This window comes from Hylaeus volcanicus, chromosome 8, assembly GCF_026283585.1.
Source record: "Hylaeus volcanicus isolate JK05 chromosome 8, UHH_iyHylVolc1.0_haploid, whole genome shotgun sequence".
Lineage (NCBI taxonomy): Eukaryota > Metazoa > Arthropoda > Insecta > Hymenoptera > Colletidae > Hylaeus > Hylaeus volcanicus.
This window is the reverse complement of record NC_071983.1, coordinates 1,933,975-1,952,306: the sequence shown is the minus strand read 5'-3', so window position 1 is coordinate 1,952,306 and position 18,332 is coordinate 1,933,975. Positions and strand designations below refer to the sequence as shown.

Sequence of the window (18,332 nt, the reverse complement as noted above, 5' to 3'; positions counted from 1 at the left end):
GTCGTTCAATTATATTTATATTTTTGCTAACGGCCCATTCCGCGCGGATCGTGCGTGGCCTGGGCAAACCCTGTTCCTCCTTTCCCACTGAAATATCGATGCCTCTGGCGACGGGCATGCCAAAAGCCGGATCAGGACCGCTAAAAGACTTATTAACACCCACGTACTACTTCCAATTCAGGCACCCCTCTTTAACTCATCATAGAAAATATGAAATTTTAATACGTTGTTCACCGGTCACGAGTAAACTCGTGTTTGCACTTGCATTATCTATTTCAATTTATGAAATCCAGTTCAAAGTGTATTTTCCTCCTCTCGACCTCTCTCAAAAGTTCCTAGAAAGATGCGTCCAGACGAGTTCTTCGTTTCCACGTGAAACCGGCCCTGGTTTCGGTCTCCGAGAGGACAGCAGTCTCGATTCCGCACGAAAATGCATCAAGATGCACGTCATAATCCTGCCCTCGCGGAACACGTTTCTTTCCGCGTTTCACCCGATGTTGCATGGATACGACATGCTTCGAGGAGGGGTCGCCGATTTTCGGGCTTCTTTTTCGTGAGCCGGCAAACGGGCCCGCCGCCGGACGATTTGTTTTTACGCGCTGCAGCTCGCTTGAATCCAAACGGCACGCTCAGTTGTTTCAGGAAAAATCGTAAAAAGGCGTGCACTGGCTACCTGGGCCACATAAAACGTTGCGATGAAGCCAGGCGTGGCCCGAGGGGGCTGTTGGACCACACCCATCGAGGGACCTCGTTCTTTTATACTTCGACAGAATTATTTTCGATTTTCTAGCGAGTTTTCACTGACTCGAGCAACATTCTTTGATTTTTAAGAAGTGAAAATAATTTTTAGAAAAAAAAATAATTCAAGTCTGAAAGTGTTAATATTTTCACTGCTTTGGAAATCAAACATGTAATTTCTGTACTTAGCTACTCAGAGGGACAATGGAGAACAGTAACTTTCGACCTATTAAAGCATTAACGTTACGGTACAAGAGTCGTGTGAGAGAACGATGACCATTCTATCCACCGATCGTTTCTTTCCGTCCACCAAGCGAAAAGAATCGCACAGAGAGCTTCCCATGGGAGGTTAGAAGCTAAAGACCCGCAGCCACGTGCAAGAAACAGGATTCTGAAGCTTAATGACAACTCGGGTGTCACGGTGTGCGACGGTGTTATTGAAAACACCGATGATCCTACTCGTCGATAACGGTCCACCAAGATTGCTTTTAGATAATGCCGCTGGGAGGATAATCGCGGCTGTCTCGATGAAGTTGTACGGCCATACGCTTGGAAAAATCGACAGGAATCGGGATATCCTGTCAAGGTGCGCGATGTCGACGCTTCTTGCGTCCCCGCGGGAATTAATTATACGTCTGTGGATCCTAATTGTCGTTGGCAATTGAAATCAACCCATCAAGTGGATATTCTCGATTCAGGCCTTCGAGAGAATTTTTTTACGAAAAACTACAAAACATGGAAAGTTGAACTTTTACGCGATTATTTGTCAGTTCTTAATTATTATCGATCAGCGTGCCGAGTCATAAGCGTGTTCATACACGATCAAGTTAGGTCAGCCAGTCTTCGGTAATCCCCAGCAGCACTAACCGGAATCTGGCGTGGCTAATTTACATTTTTCCAGTTAAAACAGCGTAATAAAAAGCAGACGAACCTCCCAAGATCAACACCGAATGTAGTAGACCGTCGTTTAATATCCCCGAATCGATAAACATGATCGTCCGACGCGTGTTTGGTCGTAAATAAATAAAGTAAATAATCGGCTTAAACTATCCATAACATCGGTAGTCTGCAACAGTATTCCAGCCATTTTCCTTCTAAATTTCATCAAGCTCTGGACAACCCCCCCCCCCCCCCCCCGCGGCCGCCGCCGCCGCGCAAGACGTACTCCGATGCTTGTCGCTCTATTTTACCGTCCGACTCCGACCGATTCCTCGCATAACTAGCTCAACTGTTGCGTGTACCCGCCCACGCGAAACCCGTTTCCACTTCCTGATCGAGATTGCCGGCGTCGTCGCGTGCGGGCCGACGTAACAGAGAAAATCCGCGACGCCTGGCCGCGTAGAGTAATTTGTACGCTCAGTCGGCGTTACTTACGAACGCGTTCCCGTATAACGAAGCCAGCGAAGGGCGTATCAATTATCGAATTACATCGAGTGGGCGCCCCTGACGACCAGGGAACGGAGACCTCGATGCTCCACTTAATCGGAGACATCGACGCACAAACGCGAAGCGTCGAAAAACCGCACGCTGCTGTGGGCTTGCGGTGGCGTCATTTGTCTAAAATATTTATTTCGTCGCGTTAGAAAAATTCAGAAGACGATGACGATACGAAATGAATTTCAAGTATCTAAATCGCTTTCATAATTGAGATCCTCTTTGGAAGTTAGAATTCCAATAACGCAGGATTCTGTACCAGCTCGTAGCGACATCGCCAGTGACATCTTTCTACCTGGATACACTCGAGCATAGATCACCGTTATCAACAAATTCTGAAACTTAATTGGAACGAAGAGAATTACGGGCATAAATCCGTCGCGTTTCCGCTCGGAACGCAGCCGATCGAGTGGAGAACATCGCGGACATGGAAAGACAGATCGACCAAACGACGAGCACTCGATGTACGCCGATGTTCGACGAGGAATGCCAAGCCGGTCCTGAGCTAACCTCCCGACTGCCGGTAGTCCTCGTGTGTTCCAGCAGGATCGAAGGAATTTAATGGAACCTAATGGTTATAGCTTCGAGGTTCAAGACTCGACGAAGTCATGCGCGTCCTCTTCTCTCCTTGAATTATGTCTGCCGTAGCTAGGCATCGAGCCACTTGTTCCAATAGAAATGGTCCGCAGAATTGTCCAATTCGGAGATGGGAGCACGGAAATACTATGGATTGGATCGAGCTTGGCAGTGCGAAAGAATTGCGTTAAATTTAATATAAAGCGAGTCGAGTCTGAGTCAGCAAGCACTGTTCGGTAGAAATTCTATAGGCAAGAAGATATTTTCATTGATTATCTAAATAACATTGGACAGTGAATCGTTCAAAGAAACTTGACGGAAGGAAAATAATATTAAATCGCTTCTTTGGATCGCGAATAAATTGCCAGCGAAAGGGTTAAAGGGATCACGGCGAGGAACGACGAAAATAAAGAAGTCTGCGAGTCCTCGCGAGCCCTACGGGATAACGGGTCGCATGTCGACTGCCAGCTGAATTTATCTCGAGCCTATGGCGTAACGAGCCGTTAACAGAGAAACCTTCTAATTGCGGGAGAAGTTAAAGCCGCGCGAGTTCGCGGTGTACGCGAATTCCAGGAAGGTTCGGTACATTTAATAGAATCTAATGAGTATAGCTCGGAGGTTAAAGGCTCAGAGGCTTGACGCTTGTTCCGTTGAAAGGACAACCGTCCTGTGAATGGAGACTTAAATACACGTCCCGTTAGAACGCGGCACTACTGAATCTGGGACCGAGAACTCGGGGATTCGAGACTGCGCATATTTTCCTTTCGTACAACTTGCGGTTTTCACGGGGGAAAAATTTCCCTTGGCAATTACCAAGAACTTTACTTCCCGCTACTACGTTATGGCCATTGGTATGTGGAACGCGAAGTGGTGGTATCGCGGTTTTCATCGATCTACGAAAAATACGTTTACAGTACTTCGCGACCCATTTCGTTGCTTCTCGCGGAGGTTTCTTATCAGTCGATCGTTGCGAACGATAACGAATAATTGACTTCGGTGCGAGTCGGTGTTCGGGTGATTCATTGCTTTTCGATCGAAGTGTTTAGCGCTTTTCCTGCATGAGTAAATTAAACGAACGACGTTGCTTGATGCGAATTAGTTTTCCTTCGTACTTGGTTTAATTTTCAGGAATATTTTATAAATTTTCTATTCAATTCATGCATTATTCGATTTAGTTTCACGTAAAATATCATTGCATTTATTTGAAGGAGGTGTCTGTAATCGAAAAATGCCCTCGTTTGTCTGCGCCCGGACTAGAGTAACTTAGCTCACGGAAATCGTTGGGTAACCGTCAGAGAAACCCTGAAACTGCTCGATATTACTGGCAATCTATCGCGGCAAGCAATAGAGCCGCGCGTGAAATGGACTGTTCACGATTGTTATTCGTAGGACGGCACAGAAAATCGCAATTGGCAGAAAGTAGGCGCCTTCTGATTCCTGGCGAACCGCCAGGAGCATCGCGATCCCACACTCCGGACTTCCAGGAGCCTAGCCACTGGAAAGAAGCCCCGCTATCGATCTCTCGAAATAGTCTACCGTAGAAAAGTGTCTTGGGCGTGTTTGGTGAACGGACACGCTGATGAATAGGGGAGTCACGTCTTGGAAACTAGACAAGTTCCCAAGCTGATCTAACCACGGGGCAATGGGACGTTAGAGGAGGCCATTTTATTTCATTGATCTGACACGTATCGTCCCTATAAGAAAGAAATAATAATAATAATGGGGAATATATTTCTTAGTGACAAATGTACCCAGACCTGGATAAAAAATCTTGCGCGAGTTGTTTATTTTCAAAGCCTGATTAAAAATTTTGTTACTTTGACACAAGCAGCCATGAAATATATCTCCGTAAATCATCGAAGCAAGCAGAATTAAGGGCCACCAATCAGCCATTGTAAAATATTCCAATCGAAATAATCGATGGCGCGACAAGATCGCGGTGCGACTGTCGTCAAGAAAAGTTGGTAGCCCTGCATGAAGAATTTATGTTCATCGACGACTCTTCCGCATTGGATCGATTACACACGATATTTACGCGGCTCCGCAATTATGCGCGCTCCACATACGAGTCGCCGCGAACCGCGCGTTAAAAGGCGAATTCCCATCGTAAACCGCGTTGCCAACGCTGTTCGATGAAAGGATAATTTTATTACTAAATTACTTCCGCTTACGATTAACCGTCGGCCATTACTTGACAGAGGTGCATCTCTATAAAGAAGAAATGTATAATCACTCGAGTTTCTCTTTTTCTGCGGCGATGCGCAAGAACCACCGGAGCATAAATCCCTTGGACACCCTTGAAGTAAAACCATCCAACGAAGTCAACAAGCGCGAGCACCATCCTCCGATTTCATTTCCATCACAATTCAATTTAATTTCATGATATCCCTGGTCCGTTCGCAGCTCGACGATTCCCCATCTCCAAAGCGACGCTTTCAATTTTTCCAGTAGCGCGCATCGAGCGTTTCGCGGTCGCTGAATGGACGGGTAATTTTATCGCTGAATTACTTCCACTTGCTATATAAGTCCCGACCGTTACTTGCCAGGGCTACGTCTCTATAAAGAAGTAATAATTAGTCGAGTTTCTCTTTTTTCCGCGGGAGGAGCGAAAGGAGCATTAGCATCCGTTGGCTGGAAGGATAATCTCTCGGACACCTCTTGACCGCGTCTATCGCGGACAGGTTGCTTCCCAGGCGTCCGTCTCTATACCCCATGATGAATCCAGTCATTAGTTTGATCCCCGTCCGTGCGTTCGATCGTCGTGCGGCGTCGGAATGATTAGCCTGGGTCTCGGCGTCGAGAGCGTTCGCGCTGGCGTCGTTACCGTTCGCGGAGCACGGGGGTTAACGAGTCTGCTGCGTCCTCGGTCATCGGGGTTACTTCTTTATCGCAGCGGGACGCGAGAGCTCTCCTCTCTGTCACTCGTTTTTCACTGTCTCGTTTTCCCATCGCCGAACTCAATCAACACTATCCCCTGCTTGTCGTAACAGGCATCCCCTCTCTAAACCATCCGCGCTATTTCCAATCGTAAACAAGAAAAGTGCGTCGGGTAACAGTAGTTCACCTCCTCGAATAGTTCGAAATGTTGATATTAATGGAGAAAAAAGGCGTCCCGGCCGGATATCGCGGTCAATAAACCGTCTCTATCGCTAAACGAAGCTTAATTGCTTTGGGCGCAACGCGAAATGAGAACTCGAACGCGGATTATTATTTCGCATGATTTTGTATTATGTTATTACACTTTACAGGCACAAATGTTAATCACGTTCGAGTCAACGACAGTTTAACTCCCTTTGGTATATTCTTCCCTCGAAGCGTCGAGGTTATTATACCGTTTTGCATTCTGCGGATTCTGGCGTTCTTTTCGCGCGAGATTAGCTTCTCATCGTAAAATCTCGCTGGCATTCCATAGGATATAGGAAATTAAAAGGTGCACTAAAACGAAATTGTTGCGTCGTCGCATTTCCGTGGGACGTCGACGCTGCGAACTCTATAAAACCGCTACCCTCCGACGACTCTTGGTCTACGGGACCGTTCAATCCCTAGAAATTTTAATCGCTCCTGGAATTCCACGATTTAACAGCTCTGCAAGGAGATGGAACGTTTCCTGCGATCGCTATACAGCTCAGAGTTTGACCATCGTTCGATGGAATTAATAAAAACGTCGCCCTGGCGATTTCAACGCGTGGCAGAGCGCGAATGCCCCGTTCAAAGCATAGCCATCCATTTCCTAACGAGAACAAAATCACGCTTGTCCTCGCAGAACGCACGAAACCGAAGGTGCGAATTGTTCAAGCAACAACTCATCGCGTAATTGCCAGTCCATACGCGTTAGCTCTTTTATTTCTATGTTCCGAGAATCTCCAATAAAATATTTCCCGCTGCGGGGAACAAGTGAAATGAAGAGACGCGCGAGCGTCAATTTCCGAGAAAGACACCTGCGTGCAACGACGAAACGGATGTTGCAGGCAAAATTTTATTCGAATGATAAATAACGGATGAGATCAACGCGTGGAAATTTATTTCCGTCGGTTCATTCGGTTTGTATTCCTCCATCGTGAAATCACTTGATTTTACAATTGAAAACGTTCTTATTTTCATTCGACAAACTAAATATTGTTCGCGTAACTCATTGTCAGTTTTTATCATAGCTTTATCGTTCATTAGTCACGGAACTTACACGGTTCGCAGTGTCTATGCTCAGCGTGCACCTAATCGTGTCGTCCATCTCTGGGACACGTTACCAGGTTTCACCCTGAAGTGTCTGCCCTTGGTCTTCGGTTTAGATAAACCCACTGCTGCGTTGCTGATGTTCCTTCGCCGGAATGAGGACACTCTGGGACATAAACGTAACGAAACGCCGCGGGCGAACGGCAAATGTCGAGGAAAAGGGAGCGTGGAAACTAAATCGAAGGGGAGCCTTTTCCTCTATGTCACGCGGTACGTTCACAGCGGCGAGTTTTCCCTCGTTTCTGCTTCTCCTTTGAAATCTGCGCGGATATTTTCTTTTCATTCGGACCGTTTTGCTCGGTCTTTGTTTGCTTTGGCCATTGTGGCTCGCGAATCTGTTCCGTCGTCGTAATATAAATGTAATGCGTTAGCATGCGAGCTGGTTTTCTCGACACAAAGAGCTTAAACCGCGTAGCTCCACTTGCAACCGACTTGCGTGCCTTTCAGACTTGACCGTGTCGAATATTTTCAAGTCATCCACGGATAATCACTGGTCGGTTGCAAGGTAGACGTATCAGTAATAAATAGAACGAGCATTAGGCCTGAAATAGGCATTAGATGCAAAGTCCAGATGTTCCTTGAATTTTACGTGGTCATTGAACTTGATCACCTAACTCTATTCATCTAGGTAGAAGCGTGTTGCAACATGTTGCCATAAATTCCTAGTTACGATTGTCTGGCGATTAAAACGGAGCGACTGGCGGCGTCAAAGGCTTTCTCGAAGCCGGTAAAATCTGTATGTTCCCGGTTGCTAATCTCCGGAGTTGGCGAGGCAGCTCTATTGGCTGTCCCATAACGACGGAACCTCTACTAACACGCATTTTCGGTATTGGCCGTGTCAAAAGCTACCGCGTGACGAAGGCCGTGAACAAGATAGAGCGACAGAGCAATAGTAACTATCGACTTAAGGTTAACCCTAGGACACCGGACGCACAATGCACGCGGATATCGCGGTCAGGTCGACGCGTTATCGACGGTAACGGTACGATAAACAGATTTTCGCGGCGGCATGCACGCCTTTAATTATGATACCGCCGGCCGTCCGTGAACGCTTACCGCGGTTTTAACGAAACGTGGCCCGTCGGCGATTGCCATTCATCACCGATTACGCTCGACTAGGTAAATCACCCGACGCCTCTATTCCTCGACGAGCGGCGATTTTCTTTCAACGGTCGGCCGCTTCCAGTTGGACGTCGCGCTTGGAACGTAGCTGGACGACAATTACTTATTCTGACGCGTCAACCGCTGGATAATTAATCGTCGTCCAGTCCACCCCCGCCCCTCTAGTCCACGGCTGAGCTGCGAGTCAATTGACGGTGCACTGTAGGTGCACCTAATTGCACCGGCAATAATTATCCGCGTACCCATCGGCGTGTGTGAATCACGATGTCCAGGTACGAGCACGTCATCGAGAGGATCTAGCGGAGACGACGGCCCGCAAGATTTACGCTCCCCCAGGGGTGAAAAAGAAACAATAAAACAACGCGACTGGCTCGCCTCGATCGCCGTTTAGATTCTACATGCCGTGGGAATTAACGCGAGGACGCTATTCGTCGTGAATTAATGGCGCGAAGGTGTTGTGTTTACATTGGAAATTGATTGACAAGGTTTCACCAAGGGATCGTTACCTAAACGAAAATAGAGGAGAACACTTCATTGAGCCAAGTACTTGGAGCCCACGTGAAACTCTAGTCTAGAGCAGTTGCAAGAAGTGTTGCTCGTAGGTTCAATGTTACTGGTGTTACGAACCCCATTATTTGGTCAATTGATACTATTCGCATATTCCTCTGTCTCGGTACCAAAAGGACGTTTCCTGTAGATTCCTGTAGGGAGCTCGGAAGCGCGTACGAAAGGAAACGCGATCGTAGGAGTGTCGTTTCGTATTCCTGCGCGTGTTTCCCACAACACTAGCCGTTCGGAGCGAGCGAGGCCAGGTATGACGGGACGACAGGTAACTAGGATAACGTAATAATTTTAGAAGCGAGCCGAGCTATATTTAGATCAGATTGCCTCGCGCAAAGTGTCTTCTGCGTGCGTAGATTCCCGCTTATCGGACCATGACCGCCTCGGCTTTTCTACGCCCGTGTCTTCTTGTTCCTCTTCTCGCTCCCCCTCCTCCTCCTCTTATTCTTCTTCTTCTTTCGCGTTCCCCTGCCGCGCGGTTCGCCTTCTTCACCCCGTTCGCCTCTTTTCCATCGTGGCCCCAGCGGCCTGTTCCTTCTCCTTCGGCCAACAGAACAGACGCTCGGAACGAGTTCTCTGTACGATGTGCGTGTTATGGTTCGCGAAGGGTAATCAGCTACCGGATACTTGTCTTAGAGGGATTTCACAGATAGAATTAGACGCGGAATCGGGGAAAAATCGAGCGACGCCTGTTGCCGCCGAAGGATCATTACGTCCACGGCTGGACGGAGGAGAGGAGATCTTGATGTCAGAATGACAGGGTGAGCCGAGGCAAGAACCCGCCACAGTCGTACGATGTATAATTAAGCAACAGAGAAGCGAATAACAGACCGAGGAATGAAACAAAGTCCGGCCAGGATAAGGGAAAATGAAACGCGAAGGGTCGAGAAGGGAGGCAGGCAATCGAAGGAGGAAAGTGGATGGGTCGCGTTGCAATTTCTGGCCAGGTGTTTTCCATTGGTTGATTCAACATTAGATTAATCCTTTAATTTAGGAATTTTAATTCATCACACAACAATACCAAAATGTTAAATTCATACTACATCGTGTATCGTCGCAATTTAACGCCACTCTGTCACTACTCCACCCCCGGAACACCAACAACAAATTAAGCGCACTCTAACGAGACGATTTTCGAGCCATCTTTCCGCGACACGCGGACCGAGAGAACGGGCGCTTTAACAAGCGTGCATGCGCGAAGTCGAAAAATAAAGAGTGCCGCGAAGAAGCGACGGAGACGTCTAGCGAGCCCCGAAGAACACCCAGAAGATCTCGAAGCCCCCGAAGGGGTCGATCGGTGGTGCACAGAGGTGAGATTGAAATTAAAATCAATTAGCCTCGGGTGTGCGATCATTAATCCGTCGCGTTGGCCGTGTCACGTGACCAGGGGGATCCTGACGCAGCTCGGAACGTTCAGTCGAGACGAGCCTCGTAACGTATGGCGCGAGATCGATAAAAACTGGACAGATGTACGTAGACGGAGGTAGGAGAGAAGATGAAAGTCGCTTGTCGCTGGTAGGGATTTAAATAAGGTTCTCCTGATGACGAGGGAGCATCTGCCAGTTGCTATCCTTGAGGGTGGGTCGAGGACCGAGGGTTCAAAAGGAATCGCTTCGAGAAGTTACGCGGCAAGGACTCTTCGTATGCCGCGATGACTGCGATTTTCATCTTGCCATCCAGTCCTGGAAGCCTTGTCAAATTAATAACGTCCCGAAGTTACTGTTAGTCTAGTTTAACGCAACGCTAGATCTATTCGTCAATGTAGAGAGGTTATTTGTAGTCATCGTGCTCGGTATGCTTAGGTTAATTAATGGCTTGGTCTACGGCGATGTTTCTTCATCGAAGAATGCTTATTACGATGCAACGTTTCGAACGTCTTGTGTGGTCATTGTCGCAAACGACGTTGCGTTGACACTTTGCCTGCTTCGATAATTGAAGCTTACTTGAAACGCTGCAATGTCTTCGGTGTTAGCGAGTGCGAGTCAGCGATAGTTTTCGAAGTAGACGGAGTACACCAGACATCTAGAACTTCGAATTCGAAGGGCGCTCGAATCGAGAAGAATCGTCGATGCCTGCCCGTTTCCGCGTGGAGACTGCTCCGAACCGGAGCATAATAAACGTAATTGCGCTCTGCCGTGTGGAAGTGCACGGAAACGCGTAAAGTACGACGTCCCCGCACGATACTCGCTCAAGTCCCCGAGGGGTCCTTAAGTGGAAACGTGAGAAACAGGAACCGCCAGGATGATGCTTATCGGCGAGAGTGTTCTGGTTCTGGTCCATGGTTCTGCTCTCTGACATTAGCTATCGCGTCGCCAGCCTGAACGCGTGACACTATCGGGACTGGACTCTATCGAGATAATTAGCCGATCCAATAATGCCTGTGCTTACCATAGATACATTTGCGCGCTATTCTTTTTTTACCATTCGATTCCTCGAGATAGGCATCCTCCGATCAGAAAGGAGGGGAAAGGTGGTGATTTTTATCGGCGAGTTAAATATACTCGTAACTGGTTTGGGTCCTTTTCGATAGATCGTGTATGTTGTTCGCTCGTTTGGTAGGATGATTCTTTGAGGGAAGTTGTTTTCGAGGACATTTCGATAAGTATTTTTCTACACGGAGAGATTGCTTGTTTCGTTCTCGTATTGCAAAATATCAGGCTTCCAACTCGCATGGTAATTGCAGCTGCCACCACGGTAAAAAAGTGTTACACAGTTCAGAGAGGCACAGGGAAGGTAAAGAGCTTCCTCCTGGAATGACCTGATACATTACCCTACTCTTAGAAGACGCATTGTCGTCGAAAGGAGCGCGCATTAGCCGCGGATAATTATTATCGTCGTTTACTCGTGCGAAACAGTGCCGTCTCTGGCCGAGAAGCCGGTGGGAAAGGGGAGAAGGAGAACGATACCTGGTGGAATCCCACGAGGACTAACGACGCCCGGACGATTCTCCGCGTCCCCGTTAAAACGGCTCCTCCGTGGACTTATCGAAGCCGGTTTATGAGGCGTCCGAATCGAATTTTTCCGCCGACGACGGCGCATAATCATTATATCGGGCGCGCCGGTTTAACCAGTCCCGATACAATCTTTCCCATGCTAAATATATCAGAGCACTGGCTAAATCCGTATCGCCCATTCGAATCACTAAAGGGAGACGCACAGAATCTATTCAGATGTTCGTTTACGATGAAGATCATTTTTAGAAAATTTGATGGAATATTCGCGAATGTTATATCATATACAGTTATCATCATGCAGTTAATTTAATTTTCTTTCGTATTTTTGAATCGCGGCGGGTTTACAAACTTTAACATTTACCAAAAATTCTATGAATAAACCGTCTTTGCCAGTACGGATACAAAAACCCAGCACACGAAAGCAAAACAAAGCTGTATCATCGTTAGTTTAGCCAAAGCCAAGCTCGCGTAGTAAATATTTGTAACCGGTAGGCGCGGATTTCCAGGAATTAATTCGCCTCGGTGCGCGGAAGGGTCACGAGCGAATTCCAGGAATTTCATCCCCACTCCCACTCGCAATCGTCGCGTCCTCGGTAACCGACCGATGGTTTCCCTGATTAATTCATCAAACGGTGTCGAGGGGTGGCAGACGTCGAGTTCGTCCCTTCAGGAAGAGCCGCAAGCCCATCTCGGATACTTTATGGCGATTCCAGCTGACAAACCGGTGGGAAACTCGGGACACTGGACCAACGGTTCCACGTGACATTAGGCAATAATTAACCAGGTACGTACAGAAGTTTATTCGAAGATCTACGAATATTTCCAATACCGAACCTCGAGTCGACGCGTGCGTTTTAACCTTGCGGAAAATGACTTCCGTATCATCATCGGCGAATCCTCCCGTGTTCTGCGGTGTCACTGGCATCTGCCAGCAGACTTTCGGCCCGATCCCTCTACGCGAGAAAATAGATGTTCCCCCTTAACGCGCGATTCATCTTCTTTCTTCGGTTTCTTAGCGGGAATCCAGCGTCGCGGGTAATTCGGGGCGCAATCTCGAGGTTCGCTCGTCGTGGCTGTTACGGCACTCGGCTAATTAATGTACAGGCGATTAGACGCGCATTGTAGTGATCTGGTTCGCCACGTTAATGGCCGCTAACTCCTCTTACGTTTGCGGAATTGCCGGTCGGGTCGTAACTTGGAAGATTAATGCGCCCACTGTAACGCGATGAATTAGCCGCTAGCAAGATTAATCGCGACCGCGAGCGGACGATGAATTATCCCGCCATCCGAAAAATCAATAAAGTAAACGGCCGGTAATTAATTTCGCGAAACGCAGCTAATCGCGATGGAAGACACGCTCGGCTTATCGGCGCCTGCAGCGGCGACGAGCGTCGAGGAATATCGCAACGACGTTAAAATCGCCGACGATGATTACGAGTTAATTGGTATTAACGTTTTCATCTCTTCGCGGCGGTAGTGCTAGTCTTCTCCTGCGACTTTGTCCACAGAAAGCTTGGTGATATTTTAAAATAAAACGGTGAAAGGCAAATGTAGAATACGTTTTTGGAAAAGTGACGATTCGTGGGGATCTTCTTCAGGTCTAATTCCAAGCTTAACGTATCGAATAATTAATTCTTCGTATATACTAATTTAGTGATTGCAAGTCAAACATTTGAGCCGTTCATTGCACAAATCGATTAACTCCGTGAAAGTTGAGAAATGCGACGAAATAATGTACGTTATTTCTTAAAATTCCCTTTATAATATAAATTCAACTAAATATTGTAGAATGCATAAATACAAATGTAGCTTTCGTATAATGGTATATAAAATTAATAAGAAGGAATAGCCAAATACTAATCGTCAGTAGTGTTACAATTTTTATGTGACTGCTTGTTAATCGATTTGTGCAGTGCTTGAAGAACACCCCGTATTTATAGACTGACTCGATCCGGTTCTATTATTCTATTACTGCGCGAGCGGCTCGAGGAAAGAAACATTTACTCCATCGTTTAAGAACCCACCGATTTGTACAAATATCTTGAACTACTAATATTAATGGGGAGCGGTAAGAAAGTACTTCTAGTGGCAGCAGTTAAACGCTGCTATCTCGCGTATAGTAAACTAGTGGGCAAGGAAAGCATCTGTTTAACGAACCGCCTTCCCTCAATGTTCGCTTCTAATTGCCCCGTTCTGGATCTGGGTAATTAAGGAAATCCTTTTGATAAAGGACACTCGTGGAGAGCGTGGTAATCTCAATCGCAGCTCCACGCTCATTGGTGAATTTCCCTATAATTCGTGAGTAAAAAACCATTTACTGCTTATATCCACGTAATTGTTTAATGGTAAGGCATAAATACTCGCCGTTCTTAAGGCGAAATTAATGGGACTCAAGTCCCGTTTCGTTGCGATATGCTCGCGGTCTCCTGGTGTATCGAAGGGCTGTAACAAAATGACTTCCAATCTTCGGCGAGGATTACATTAAGTTTTATAATTACGAGAATTGTACAGGATGTTGAAACGATGGTGAAAATCGTACTGAAAACGTTAAAAAGGGAACGGAAAACCTTTTCGTTGAACACCGATGACTCGACTATGTAGACACTTAAAATGGTGATTAGTGGTGATTATGAGTTATTACTTGTTTAATTTAAAATTAGAATGAAAAAAATGACTTCTATACAGCAACAACAAATAAAATAGAATTGGTAGTTAGTCAGGAATTGACACTTTCGTATAACTTTTGCTTAATTTACAATTAAAAGAATTACACCCCGTTAAACGTTCCGATAATTCTCCGCCGTGAGTTAATCGACCGACTCAGCTGTCCGCATGTCAGGATTGACGGCCATAGGTGCAGCAAATTATATCCCGTTCGTGTACGATCTATACATTCAAACCGTTAGATATTACGAGCTCGTCGAGTATGACAAAGTCGAGGCGAGGGAGAGAACGAGAGGGACACAGTTGGTCGCTCCGTTAGATCGAATCTAGGCCGTTACGCGCATTTCTAAAACGCTTCGACATTAGGAGCACTGCTCGAGATGCGCTCGACCTTCATACTAATCTCGACCTGGAACGACGAATTTTTTTATTTTCAAACCGAGGCCACCGCGACCGTGCGAAGTCGACCAAATCGAACATTTTACGATATCAGCTGCACGGTTTCCTTACATAGATAAATCACGCTCCTTCGTCCTATTGTACTGAAAAATTGCTTTCTAATCGCCTATAGTTTTCTACGATATGAATGCAATGACATCCCAGTCGCGCGTCAATTTCGTAAATCTCGCGACGTTCCTAAAAATTGACACAACCGATCGCAGGCTGTCTAATTGCGTCGCGTTGATTCTGTGTACCGTTTTCGGATGGAAAGAACACGAAGCTCATCAGGGACAACGGAATTCAGTTCGTTAGCCAGGAGACCGGAGGAAAGACGTCGTACAGATCGAGCGGTGATAAGCACGCCGACGTTTCAGGACGCTCGCTTGCGAGTAAACAAAGGAGAGTTCACACAACGCGACAATGAACCTGAAAGCCCTTAGGTAACATCAACAGACACCAGACGCGACGAAGACGCCTCCCATAGACGTGATCTCGTAATTATGCGCGTCCCGTAGACGAACTGCCTTCCTCCGCGACCTTTTTCTTCGATTTTTCTCGCGTTTACTTCCTTCGAAGCGCGCATTCGTTGATCATAAGCCAGTCGGAGACGGCATTCTCGAACAAAGTCTTTTTTTCCGATAGAATCGAATAATTGCTACTCGATAAAATTCTATAGAACGTAGTTGTTAATTTTTGTTCATTAGATTCATGGATATAATCAGATAGGAACCCGGAATATTTCTGTTTATCAGAGGCGTGTTTAGATGAGAATTTCAGTTCAGTTACACGTCCCAGTAAACATTTATAATTCATTGGGACTTATTTAGAAGCTATCATTTACGGCCACGAGGAAGTACACTTTGATCTCTTCTGACCACAAACGGCTCGGATTTAAGTCGGCCATAGGCTGCCGTGTTTAGAGCCTATTTGAAAACGTTCGATCATAAAGAATACGTACGAAGGCGTTCGGTGTAATTCATATAACAGTATCAAGGTCTACTTCGGTCGGGAACTGCTATGTTTATGTTCCTTTTAGACGTGAATTATCAGAGTTAGGGTCACTTGGATGAAAATCCGTTGCTATTACGTCCAAACTCTCGTTCGGTACGCGCAGTTTTACAAATCGTTCCCAGTAGCTCGTGAGAAGTCATGGACGATCGCATAGTAAGCAGATTGAGTCTGACTAGTCAGCCGTTGATGAGGGAGTTAAATTAGAATAGCAGCGGCCGGTTCGTTCGGCGAAGCTAGCACGTCACGGCTTCTAGCTCTCTCGTTCCCTCCGACACGTGAACCTCTGGGTATCTACTTAGCAGTCTCTATCGTCACCCATGCGACCTCTCGATTCTGATTTGCTTCGCGGTCTACGCAGGAAGGCTCTTCGCGTTCCTTGAGCGGGAAAAGAATCACGCAGGGAAGAAAACGCGAGGTATCGTTCGTAATTCTCGGTAGCCAGTGTCGGTAGGCAATCTGATCCCAGGACAACGGTTCGGAAGCATCGGTTGACAGTAAAATATCAGCAGGTACTAGTCAGTATAGCCGCGATAGGATCGAGAGGAGGCAGGTATATAAGCACGGTCCAGGCGCAGGCACTCCTATCCTGGCAACAGTCCTCGGGGTACTGTTAGCCATCGATGAATGATAACCGTATCGCGATATGCGCCGCCGATACAATGGAGAGTAAACGGAGAATGCATTGGTAAGGGCGCGCGCACGAGGCGAACGTTTCTGAAATAGAAGGAGTATTGGGTCGATAATTCATCTGGCCTGGAATAGTTGATCGCCGGACGACGCTATCGGTTTGCCTCGCGTGTCGAAGCGCGTGCGTGTCAGGAATACCGCGGTTGGCGATTGATAACACAGCTGGGGAACGTTTCCGAGGACAGACGGCCGTGGTTAGGAATCGCGAGGATAAAGTGTTGCTTCATGGTCCTAGAGCAGACCCCGAAATTGTAGCACGAGCTTTAGCTTAGTTGGTAACTCTTGAATAGTTCATGTTTGCTCAGCAAAGCAGGTAAATTCGTCTACACTGATACGCTACATGCATTAGACGACTCTCGGGAGCAACGACTCACATCCCATGTAGAAAGACCAGATTATGAAATCGGAATTGATCGTGTAGGAAAAGCAGTTGATTGTGGATCCGAGGATCGTGGGTTCGAATCTCTGTGTCTTATTTTTTTCTCTTAGACTCCTACAATTATAAAGTTTCTTTCGTTTCTTCGTCGATCTTCTGATCGAGTTCGACCCGTCCGTGCCGATGGAACGCTCCCCAGAGATTTACCGGATGCGTTTGCCTCTCCTTCATTCCTTTTCTCGAGCTCGTTACTCTCCGAAATGTAAGAGATAGCGGCGGAACCTAATTAACCGAGGACTCGTGGCTCACGGGCTCGCTGATAATTGAACTGGCAGCTCATGAGAACCGTTTCCGGTTCTCCGGGTCGTTCGGGCCACCGTTCGAGACGTTTTCTTCCTTCGTGTTCCTTCTCTGGACCCCTCACCCCGCCTACGAAGCTTTATCTGTTCGACCTAACGGCGCGCCTCTTTTCAGCTTCGTCGAACATCAAACGTAGCACTCTCCGTTTCCACCAGCGAAGATTCCGTCATCCGGTGCGATGTCAACGGCCTGAGTTTCGTCACGTTTTGGGGAATCGTGTCTGTTTGTCCTCGGCGTGTCCACAGAGGCTTCCACTCGAAGAGGAAAGACAACGAGGGACCTGTGACAGTTGTTTCCTGGACCACTTCCCCGACAACTGGTGAATCAATGCCGGATTCGGCTGGACGAGGAGGAACGAAGATCTCGGCTGAGTTTCGGAGCTGATTAGGAGGAATCGGGGAAAGATGGGAACAATGCGCCTGCTTGATCCCTTTTTCTAGGAATTTAGTCTGGGACCTTGGCAGTGCTAATATGTAGAAACATTTTGGGAAAATGTAGCCTGTTAAATATCGTGTACGTACATTTTTCTAACATCTTAAAGCATTCCACTTCTAACGCTCTCAGCCCTTTCCACCGAGAAAGGTTCGCCTTATCAGCGATCAACTTTCTCCGTAAGACGCTTGCCCTGTAAAAGTTAATGGACCGCCAGACTTTGTATCTCGAGATGCTTTCTTTATCTTAACGTAGAAGAGACAAGCTTTTTCTATTCTTAAAATTATCACTTTAGTCACATTTAGCTTAGACGCAGCCACTCTTCTCTTCTTGTCTACTTGGAAGGGAGGATTATATCGCGCAGAGGTGGGCTGTTTGAGGAAAATACCTTTCCAGATAACCATTCACAAGAATATAAATGCTTGTGGAGCAGATAGGAAAGGAACTTAGTTCGTTCAGCGTGAAATTTCATTTGATTGATGTAATTAATACAGATTTTAATTGCGATTGGACAAACAGCAGACCGAAAGTTATTTATCTTTTATTGGCCATTTCAAACTTTTCATCTAAATGAGAATTTAGACCATCTCTGCTTCAGCTTCGCCGGGACGCCCCGAGCAATGAGAAGATGGCTTTATGGCTGGCCCAATTGTGCCTGGGGAAACCTATGACCGGTCTGTGGTTAGACCAGAAGGTACTCCTGCAAATTGCTTAATCCCGCTACAAGGATTCTGCGGGGAATTACG

The 18,332-nt window shown here is 46.9% G+C and overlaps 1 long non-coding RNA gene across 1 annotated transcript in view; it reads left to right on the top strand.

The window, feature by feature from the left end:
- Window positions 1–18,104, top strand: part of LOC128881392 (uncharacterized) — a 77,181-nt gene extending 59,077 nt beyond the window's left edge. The window contains exons 4-5 of the long non-coding RNA XR_008458061.1: window positions 12,122–12,399; window positions 17,269–18,104. This is a non-coding gene — a long non-coding RNA (uncharacterized LOC128881392). The remainder of the gene's footprint in view (window positions 1–12,121; window positions 12,400–17,268) is intronic.
- The last annotated feature ends 228 nt before the right edge of the window (window positions 18,105–18,332 follow it).